Below are 12,021 nucleotides of genomic sequence, written 5' to 3' on the forward strand. Positions count from 1 at the left end.
TTTACCTTGATGAAGTCCCAATGGTTTATTTTTGCTTTTGTTTCCCTTGACACAGAAGACATATCTAGTAAGAAGTTGCTATGGCTGATGTCAAACAGGTTATTGCTTGTGTTCTCCTGTAGGGTTGTAATGGTGTCCTGCCTCACATTTAGGTCTTTCATCCATTTTGAATTTATATCTGTGTATGATGTAAAACGTGGTCCAGTTCCATTCTTTTACATGTTATTGTCCAGGTTTCCCATCAGCATTTGTGGAAGAGACTGGTTTTTTTTTCCATTAGATATTCTTTCCTGCTTTGACGAAGATTAGTTGACCATATAGTTGTGGCTTCATTTGTGAGTTTTCTATTCTGTTCCATTGATCTATGTGTCTGTTGCTGTGCCGGTATCATAATGTATTGATCAATACAGGTTTGTAATATAACTTGAAGTCTGGAAGTTTGATACTTTCTGCTTTTCTTTTCCTTTTGAAGACTGCTTTGGCTATTTGAGGTCTTTTGTGGTTCCACACAAATTTTAGTATTGTTCATTCTATCTCTGTGTAAACACCATTGGTATTTTGATAAGGATTTCATTAAATGTGTCAACTGCTTTGGGTAGTACAGACATCTTAATAATATTTCGGTTTCTATACAGAGTATAAGGTCATCTGCAAATAGTGAAAGATCTATAACCAGGAAAAAAAGAAATTTAATCTGTAATCAAAAATACCCCAACAACAACAACAAAAGTCCAGGGCCAGATGGCTTCCCATGGGGAATTCTACCAGATATTTGAAGAAGTATTAATACCTATTCTTCTCAAACTGTTCCAAAAAATAGAAATGAAAGGAAAATTTCCAAACTCCTTTTACAAGACCCGCAATGCCTTGATTCCTAAACCAAAAACCCCACTAAAAAGGAGAATTGCAGGCCAATATCCCTGATGAACATGGATGCAAATATTCTCAACAAGATACTAGCAAAGAATTGTTCAGTACAATCAAGTGGGATTTAGTCCTGGGATGCAGGGATGGTTCAACATCCACAAATCAATCAACGTGACACACCACATTAACAACAACAACAACAACAACAACAACAACAACAACAAAGATTTGAACCATATGATCCCCTCAATAGATGTAGAAAAAGCATTTGAAAAAAAAAGACTGCATCCATTCTTGGGGAATGAAAAACAAAACCTTCAAAACAGTAGGGATAGATGGAAAAATCTCAACATCAAAATCTGCCATATACAAAAGACCCACAGCTAATATCATCCTTGATGTGGAAAAATTGAGAGCCTTTCCTCTATGGTCAGGAAGAAGACAGAGATGTCCACTTGCACCACTGTTATTTAACATAGTACTGGAAGTCTTAGCCTCAATAATCAGGCAACAGAAAGAAATAAAAGGCATCCAGACTGGTGAGGAAGAAGTCAAACATTTACTATTTGCAGACGACATGATACCCTATATAGAAAACCTGAAAGATTCTACCAAAAAATTACCAGTACTCATGCATGAATTCACCAAAGTTGCAGGATATAGAATCAATGTGCAGAAATCTGTTTCACTTCTATACGCCAATTATGAACAGCAGGAAAAGAAATCAAAGAATTAATCCCATCTGCAATTGCATAAAAAACAATAAAATACCTAGGAATAAACCTAACCAAAGTTGTAAAAGATCTGTACTCTGAAAACTACAGAATACTTATGAAAGAAATTGAAAAGGACACAAGGATATGAAAAACACTCCATGTTCATGGATTGGAAGAACAGACGTTGTTAAAATATCTATACTACCCAAAGCAATTTGCACGTTTAATGCAATCCCTATCGAAATACCACAAGCATTTTTCAGGGCCAGACAAACCATCCTAAATTTTTTATGGAACCTCAGAAGACCTCTAATAGCCAAAGCAATCTTGAAAAAGAAAAGCAAAGCTGGTGGCATCACACCTCCGGATTTCAAGCTATGTTACAATGTTGTAGTCATAAAAACATTATGGTACTGGCACAAAAACAGACGCAGATCAATGGAAAAGAATAGAGAACCAAGAAAAATACCCACAACTCTATGGCCAAGTAATCTTCAACAAAGCAGGAAAGACTATCCAATGAAGAAAGACAATCTCTACAACAAAGGGGGTTGGGAAAACTGGACATCAACATGCAAACAACTGAAACTGGACCATTTTCTTACACTATACGCAAAACTAAATTCAAAATAAATGAAAGACCTAAATGTGATACAGGAAACCATCAAAATACTAGAGGAGAACATAGGCAGCAACTTCTTTGACTTCAGCTGTAGCAGCTTCTTTCTAAACACACTGCCAGAGGCAAGGGAAACTAAAGCAAAAGTGAACTATTAGGACTTCATCAAGATAAAAGCTTCTGCAAAGAGAAGGAAACAATTCAACAAACTAAAAGTCAGCCTAAGAAATGCGAGAAGATATTTGCAAATGCCATACGTGATAAAGGTTTAGTATCCAAAATCTATGAATAACTTATTAAACTCCACAACCTAAAAACAAATAATCCAGTCAAAAAATGGGCAGAAAGATTTTTTTCCAAAGAAACCATGCAGATGACTAACAGACACATGAAAAGATGCTCAACATCATTCATCATGGAAATAGAAAGTAAAACCACAATAAGATACTACCTCACATCTGTCAGAATAGTTAAAATTAACAACACAGGAAACAACAGATGTTGGCCAGGATGGGGGGAAAGGGCAACCCTCTTACAGTGTTTGTGAGAACGCAAACTGGTGCAGCCACTCTGGAAAAGAGTATGGAGGTTCCTGAAAAAGTTAAAAATGGAATGACCCTATGAATACTGATTGAAGGGGTACATGCACCCCAATGTCTAGAGCAGCCTTACCAGCAGTGGCCAAAGTATTGAAAGAGCCCAAATTCCCATCAGCTGATACACACACACACACACACACACACACACACACACACACACACACCATGGAATATTACTTGGCTATCAAAAAGAATGAAGTCTTGCCATTTGCAATAACATGAATGGAGCTAGATCATATTTTGCTAAGTGAAATAAAAAAATACCTTATGATTTCACTCATATGTGGAATTCATGAAAGAAACAGATGAACGTGTGGGAAGGGAAAAGAAAAGAGGGATGCAAACCATAAGGGACTCTTAACTATAGATAACAAACTGTGGGTTGATGGAAGGAGGTGTGCAGGGATGGGCTAAATGGATTGATGAATAATAGGGAAGGCACTTGTTGTGATGAGCCCTGGATGTCACATGTAAGTGATGAATCACTAAATTGTACACCCTAAACCAATTTTACTATACATATAAACTGACCAGAATTTAAATGAAAACTTGAAACATAAAAGAAAAAAAAATTGCTATTAGAGATTCAGCTAATGTGCTCCATGCAGGACCTATTTCAAAAACCTTTTAGCAGCAATTTCTCTTCACCTTCAAAGGGACACATGCTTCTTTACCTGGCTGCACATGAGATATCTCAATAGCACTGCCATTGCACAAAATATTTGGAGGCAAGATCTTAACAGCATCCAACTTTCTCCAGTAAGAGTATTAATTTGACATACTCATTCAAGCCATCCAAATATTGACAGTGGAACTTACAAAGAACGCATGGGACATTTCCCCACACATATTGGATGACTCTGTTATGCCAATAAAATACCTGGGTTTTATTTGGGCATTTGAGGTATGTCCCATTGCTGACACTGTCAAGAAATAATTGTTGATCTCTGTATTCACAATATTAAAAGAAACACAATATGTCTTGGGCCTTTTGGGGTTCTGAGGGCAACATATTTCTTAATTCCAAATTTTGCTTACACCCATTTATGCTGTTATGTTTCAAATCGTCCCAACTTGAATAAAGCCCCTCAGAGGCAAGTGACTCTAGAATCTCTCTAAATTGCAAGACAACAGGTACTTCCATTAGTTCCTCTCAAAGATTCCTTTACTGTAGAGACCTTAGAAACACCTTCTTATGCATCTTTGATTTTCTGGACCAATAATGATAACCATAATTTGCTCTTGGAGCTCTGGTGCCAAATCATGCCCTACAGTATACATTATATTAGAGTGGCAGTTGCTGCTTGCATACTGTGTCCTTCTGGAGATGGACGCTCTCACAGGCCCTTCTCCAATGTGCCTTGGGTTGGAAACAAAGCACTATGTAGGCTTGACCCCACCACAGAAGACTCCTTATAGAACTGAAAATGGTACTTATAGGATAAGGCCAAACCTGAACATCTGTAGGGGCACCAGAAGAGAAAATATTTTCCCTGTTTTCTTTTCCTTGCCAAACGCGTCGGTACTGGAGGTCGCCTCTATTCCAGACTGATTGGCCACCTGGGGAGTCTCTTGGGATCAACTGAGAGATTACAAAAGGTAGTTTATATACTTTATGGATGGCAGAATCACCGTCTCATGTAATAGAGACTGTTGGAGAGCTGCTGCTGTCTATCCCTTAATCGGGATTTCTCTTGGTAAGGACAGTACTCAAGCATCGGTACAATTAGCAGAACTTCATGCAGTCATCTTAGTACTAGAGAGTTACAGTAGAATCCCCCCATAGTGAAACCTATCCACAGTTTTGCTATTCATAGTTTCAGTTACCTGTTGTCAACCAAAGTCCAGAAGCAGATGATTCTCCTTCTGACGTAACACCAGAAGGTCAATAGTAGCCTAAAACTACATCACAATGCCTACATCATTCACCTCATTTCATCTCTTCACATAGGCATTTTATCATCTGACATGAGCACAAGAAGGGTGCATACGGTACAGTAAGATGTTTTGAGAAAGAGGCTACATTCACAAAACTTCCATTGCAGGATATTGTTATAATAGTTCTATTTTGTTATTAGTTATTATTGTTAATTAGTTATTGCTAATCTCTTACTGTGCCTTACTTATGAATTAAACTATCATAGGTATTTATAGGAAAAAATAGTGTGGATGTGTATATACATATATATACATATATATATATATGTACATATACATGTACATATATATATGTGTGTATATATATATATATATATATATATTAACTGTGGTTTCAGGCATCTACTGGAGGTTTGGGAATGTATTGTCTTCTGTATCCGTTCCTCAGTGGACATTTGGACTCTTTCCATAAGTTCACTATTGGTGATAATGCTGCAATAAACATTGGGGTGCACGTAACTCTTCAAATTAGAATTTTATATTCTTTCAGTAAATCCTTCGTAGTGCAATTGCTGGATCATGGGGTAGTTCTATTTTAAACTTTCTGAGGAGCCTCCATACTCCTCCATATTCCAGAGGGGCCATACCGGTTTGCATTCCCACCAACAGTGCAAGAGGGGTTCCCGTTTGCCACATCCTCATGAACACCTGTTATTTCTTGTGTTGTTGATCTTAGCCATTCTGACAGTTGTGAGTTGATATTGCATTGTAGTTTTTACTTGTATTACACTGATGACGAGTGATGTTGAGCATCTTTTCATATATCTGCTAGCCATCTGTATGACTCCTTTAGAAAAAAGTCTATTCCTGTCTTCTGCCCATTTTTATGACTGGATTATTTGTTTTTGGGGTGTTCTTCTTTGTAAGTTCTTTATATATTTTGGATACTAACCCTTTATCAGTTATGTCATTTGCAGATTTGTCATTTGCAAATACCTTCTCATATTCAGTAGATTGACCTTTCGTTTTGTTGGCTGTTTCCTTTGTTGTGCAGAAGCTTTTTATCTTGATCAAGTCCCAATGATTTATTTTTGCTTTTGTTTCTGTTGCCTCAGGAGACATATCTAGTAAGAAGTTGCCACAGCTGATGTCAAAGAGGTTATTGCCTGTGTTCTCCTCTAGGATTTTGATGGTTTCCTGTCTCACATTTATGTCTTTCATCCATTTTTAATTTATATCTGTTCTTTCAATCTATGAGCATGGAAAATTTTTCCATTTCTTTGTGTCATCTTCAGTTTCTTTCATCAGTATTTTATCGTTTTCAGAGTAGGGATGTTCTTTCTCTTTGGTTAGGTTTATTCCTAGGTATCTTACGGTTTTTGATGCAATTGTAAATGGGATTGATTCTGGATTTCTGTTTCTGCTGCTTCATTTTTGGTGTATAGAAATGCAACAGATATCTGTACATTGATTTTGTGCCCTGTGACTTTACTGAAATGGTGTGTCAGTTCTAGCAATTTTTGCATGGAATCTATTAGGTTTTCTTTCTTTTAGTTGTTGTTGTTATTTTGGGTTTTCTATGTAGAGTATAATGTCATCTGCAAATACTGAAAGTCTGATGTCTTCCTTGCTGATTTGGATGCTTTTATTTCTTGGTGTTGTATGAGAGCTGTGGCTAGGACTTCGAGCACTGTGGTAAATAACAGTGTTGACAGTGGACATCCCTGTCTTGTTCCTGACCACAGAGGAAAAGCACTACGTTTTTCCTCATTGAGGATGATATTAACTGTGTATTTTTTGTATATGACCTTTATCATGTTGAGGTATGTTCCCTCTGTTCATACTTTCTTGAGGGTTTTAATCTTGAATGGATGTTGTACTTTGTCAAATGTTTTTTTTTTTCCTGCATCTACTGAGGAGATTATAGGTTTCTTATGCTTTCTTTTATTAATGTGGTGTATCACATTGATTGATTTACAAATACTGAACCACCCTTGGTGGCTGCCCAGGGATAATCCCTGGGTGAATGATTCTTTTAAGATAGTGATGCATTCAATTTCCTAGTATTTTGTTGAGAATTTTTACATCCATGTTCATCAGGAGTACATTGTCCTGTAGTTTTCTAGTGGAGTCTCTTCCTGGTTTCAAGGTAATGCTGGCCTCATAGAATTGATTTGGAAGGTTTTCTTCCATTTCTATTTTTTGTAATTGTATGAGAAAAACAGGTATTCTCTCTTCTTTAAATGTTTGTTGAATTTTTCTGTGAAGCCATCTGGCCCTGGACTTTTGTTTTTTGGGGGATTTTTTATTATCAATTCAATTTCTTTGCTGGTTATTGGCCTGTTCAAATTTTTTGTTTTATTTCTTCCTGTTTCACTTTTGATAGTTTATATGTTTCTAGGAATTTATCCATTTCTTCCAGGTGGTCCAATTTGTTGGCATATAGCTTTTCATAATATTCTCTTATAATTGTTTGCATTTTGTGGTGTTAGTTGTCATTTCTCTTTTCTCATTTGTGATTTTATCTCTTTGAGTCCTTTCTCTTTTCTTTTTGATAAGTCTGGCTAAGAGTTAATCAATTTTATTAATTTTTTTCAAAGAATCAAGTTCTGGTTTTGTTGATCTCTTTTTTTCCCCTTTATTTTCTATATCATTTATTTCTGCTCTAATCTTTATTATTTTTTGTTCTGCTGCTGGCTTTAGGCTTCATTTGTTGCCCTTTTTCTAGCTCCTTCAGCTGTAAGGTTAGGTTGTTTATTTGAGATTGTTCTTGCTTCTTGAGCTAGACCTCTATTGCTCTATACTTCCCTCTTATAACTGGTTTTGCTGCATCCTAAAGGTTTTGGATCATTGTGTTTTCATTTTCATTTTCTTCTTTGTACTTTTTCATTTCTTCTTCGATTTCCTGGTTGACCCATTCATTGTTTAGTTTCATGTTCTTTAACCTCCATATTTTTGTCAGTTTTCCAAATGTTTTCTTGCAGTTAGCTTCAAGTTTCATAGCGTCGTGATCAGAGAGTATCGTTGGTATGATCTCAATCTTTTTGTACTTGTTGAGTCCTGATTTGTGAGCTGGTATGTGACCTCTTCCCATGTGCACTTGAAAAGAATGTGCACTCTGATGCTTTAGGATGAAGTGTTCTGAATATATCCGTAAAGTCCATCTGGTCAAGTGTGTCATTCAAAACCATTGTTTCCTTGTTACTTTCCTACATAGATGATATGTCCATTTCTGTGAGTGGGGTGTTAAAATTCCCTACTATTATTGTATTATTGTGAATGACTTCCTTTATGTGTGTTATTAATTGTTTTATATATTTGGGTGCCTCCATGTTGGGGCAAATATTTATAATTTTTAGGTATTCTTGTTGGATCATCCCCTTTATTATGATATAGTGTTCTTCTTTATCTCTTGTTACCATCTTTGGCTTAAAATTTAGTTTGTCTGATATAAGTATTGCTACTTGGGCTTTCTTTTGATGCCATTTCTATGATTAATGTTTCTCCATCACCTCTTTTTCAAGCTGCAGGTGACTTTAGGTCCAAAATGAGTCTTTTGTAGGCAGCATATAGATGGATCATGTCTTTTTTTATCCATTCTGATTCCCTATGTCTTTTGATTGGAGCATTGAATCCGTTTACATTCAATGCAATTATTTCTTTTAAAGTGTATTTATTTTGAGAGGGAGAAAAAGAGAGACAGAGACAGAGAGAGACAGAGAGACAGAGAGAGAGAGAGAGAGAGACAGAATCCCAAGCAGGCTCCATGCTGTTAGCGTGGAGCCCAACACGGGGCTTGATCTCATGAACTGAGAGATCGTGACCTGAGCTGAAATTAGGAGTCTGATGCCTAACCAACTGAGGTACCCAGATGCCTCAAAGCAATTATTGATACATACATATTTAGTGCCTTTTTGTTACTTGTTTTGTTGTTGTTTCTGGAGACCTTCTCTGTTCCTTTCTTGTCTTTTTTTCACTTTTTGTCTTTCCACTCAGTGTGCTCCCTTTAATATTTCTTGAATGGCTGGTTCAGCGGTCACTAACTCTTTTAGGTTTTGTTTCTCTGAGAAACTCTTTTCTCTTTCTTTCTATTCTGAATGATAGCCTTGGCAGATAAACTATTCTTGGCTGCAGATTTTTCCCATGCAGCACATTGAATATATCATGCCACTCGCTCCTGGCCTGCCATGTTTCTATGGGGAAATATGCAACTAGCCTTATTGGTCTTCCGTTGTAATTTAAGGCCTTCTTTTGTTTTGCTGTTTTTAGTTTTTTTTTATCACTATATTTTGCAAATGTAATTACATTATGTCTTGATGCTGACCTGCTTTTGTTGATTTTGATGGGAGTTCTCTGTGCCTCCCGGATTTGGTTGTCTGTTTCCTTCCCCAGATTAGGTAAGTTTTCAGCTGTAATTTCCTTAAGTATACTTTATGCCCCCCCCTTTTTTTTTATTTGCTGGGACTCCTATTATATAAATGTTATTATGTTTGATGGAGTCACTGAATTCCCTAAGAATACTTTCCTGAAATAAAATTTTTGTTTACCTCCATTTTTCAGTTTTGTTATTTTCCATAATTCTATCTTCTATACTGCTTATTCATTCCTCTGCTTCTTTCACCCTTGTGTTCATTACATTCAGTCTGTTTTGAATCACCATTAGTGCAGTTTTTGTTTCTGATTGATTGATTTTTAACTCTTTTATCTCTGTGGTAAGGGCCTCCCTGAAGTCTTCCATTCTTTTCTCAAGCCCAGCGAGGATTGTTATGACTTTGCTTTAAAATATCCATCAGGCATATTACTTATATCTGTTTCAATTAGGCCTCTTGTCATCATCTTTTCTGGTTGTTTCACTTGGGACAAATTCCTCCATCTTTGCATCCCATCTAAGTATCTTCCTTCTTTTGTGTTTTAGAAAAGCTTGCTAAGTTTCCTACTCTTGAGAGTAATGGCTTTATTAAAACGAGGTAATATAGTGTCCAGGGCCAGGCTCTTCAAGGAGTGTCTCTGGTGTCTTGTGCATGCACTCTGCTACTGTCTTTTGGCTGCCTTATACCTCAGGCCAGTCATCTGCAGAGGCTCTCCTTGCCTAGTGGGCAGTGCCTGGACCTTGAATAGAGTGTGGTGAGTTTTAAGTAGATGTGGCATGGTCTGCTTGTTAAATGAGACCTGATGCTACTTCTACTAGAACTGAAGCCTTGCAGAACTCTCTGTTCAGGGGACGTGGTGTGGGCGGGGGTATCTGTTGGTCTTCTGGGGTACAGGCCTGCTGTGCTGAGACTGAGGAACACTTGCCCCAGAAGGGCAGGACCCCAGAGCACAGGGCAGTGGGACTGGGTGTAAGCAGGTTAGGCAGCCAGTGTCAGCACTGTGCTGTTTATCGCACATGGCTCTGTTCCCTATGCTGAGGGGTGGGGGAAGAAAATGACATATGTAGGCTCTTTTGTCCCTGGAGATGCATTTCTGTGAACACTACCTCTCACAGATATGCTCCAAGAAGAGAGAACAATGTCTCCCCTGTGCGTCTTAGGCGCTCCTCAGATCACACACTCTGCCCCTGGGTTGCTTTCCTGCCTTCTCTCCAGGAGTAGGGCAGTGCGCTCAGGGTTCTATCCCAACCAAGTCCACCTACCTTTAAAACTCCAGTCTTTGTACCCCACTGGTTGCAAAAACTCATGAAAATCAGCCCCACTCATTTTGTAGCCAGTGGCTTTGGGGAAGTGTTTTCCTTGTGAATTTCTCTGTGTGTTCCTCTCTGCCTCACCTTTCTCCATGAGCAGGGGTCCCTCCCCTCCACAGCACCCACAATCCATTTCTCCCCCAGACCACACTTCTGTGTTTCCTACTTTCCTCAGTGTGGCCTCTTCTCTTTCCCTCTAGTCGTGGAGTTTATTCTGTCATTTCTCAGGTGGACTTTGTGGGTATTCAGGATGATTTTATTGTTATCTAGTTGTGTTTGAGGGGCAAGAGGAGCCTAGGGTCCTCCTACTATGTCACCATCTTAGCTCCTCCTTCTCCATTTGTACATTTTAGACAGACACTTGGGCCATATCCAAAGGTCTGGTTTTCTAGTCCAGCCAATGATAACAACAGGTCCTTATTCAAGGTTGACCCTTTCAGGGATAAGAACTTTGCGAATGTCTTGCTTCACAGATACACAAAATATAAATCAAGGCCACGCATGTCTTTGCAAATAATATAGCCACAATGCAAGATCTCACAAAACAATCACTCTCCTTCAAAAGTACTGGAATTGTGGATAACAATGAACAAGACATGTCTTTCACTTCTCAATATACACAATTCTGAACTCTGTGTTTGTGTGTTGAAAGAGTACTTTTACTCCATTTATCCTAGAAATTAATTTTCCTTTTTCTCTTTTTAGCTTTTGTGAGGGATAACCGACATATGACATTGTGTAAGTTTAAAGAGTATAATACAGCAAATTTATATATGTATATATTGTAAAATGATACCAAATAATATTCATTAACAGATCCATCACCTGACATAGCTTTGTTTTGTGTATTTGGTGAGAACTTTTAAAAACTACTTTCTTAGCAACATTTGAATATACAATATAGTATGGTTAACTATGGTCACCATGCTCACATTATACCCCCAGAACGCATTCATCTTATAACTGGAAATTTGTACCCTTTGACCACTTTCACCCATTTTTGCCAACGCCCGCCTTTGGCAAAAACCAATCTGTTTTCCGTTTCTATGAGTTTGTTAGCGTTTAGATTTCACATATAAGTGAGATCACGCAGTATTTGCCTTTTCTGTCTAATTTCATTTAGCATAATTGCTCCAAGGTCCATCTTAATCTCCTTCTCAAATTGTCACATGGCCAAACCCTTAGTTTTCTCTCTCTCTCTCTCTCTTTTTTTTTTTTTTTTTGAAATATGGATAGGCTGAGAATGTTCTAAATCCTTAAGTTCTCCTTCCTTCTTGCTTAAAAATTCCATCTTTAAGTCATTTCTCTTTTCTCATGTTTTACTATAAGCAGCCAGGAAGAGTGTATAATTAGATGAATTTTGGCAGTTGTACACCAGTATCACGATTAAGGTACAGAACATTTCCACAATGCCAAAAGCATCATCATGCCCCTTCACAATCCATCTTTACCCCTGACCCTGGCTTCAAGAAATACAGATGTAATTTTTCACTATTGATTAATTTTCATTACCAGGAAGTTTATAAAGGTAATCATAAAATATGTTCTCATTTTGTCTGGCTCCATTCATATGATTATTTTGTAATTTATTCATTTTCTTATATGAATACATATTTTATTTCTTTTTATTCCTGAATAGTGTTTCATTGTGTGCATACACTA

This window comes from Panthera tigris, chromosome X (genome assembly GCF_018350195.1).
Source record: "Panthera tigris isolate Pti1 chromosome X, P.tigris_Pti1_mat1.1, whole genome shotgun sequence".
NCBI lineage: Eukaryota > Metazoa > Chordata > Mammalia > Carnivora > Felidae > Panthera > Panthera tigris.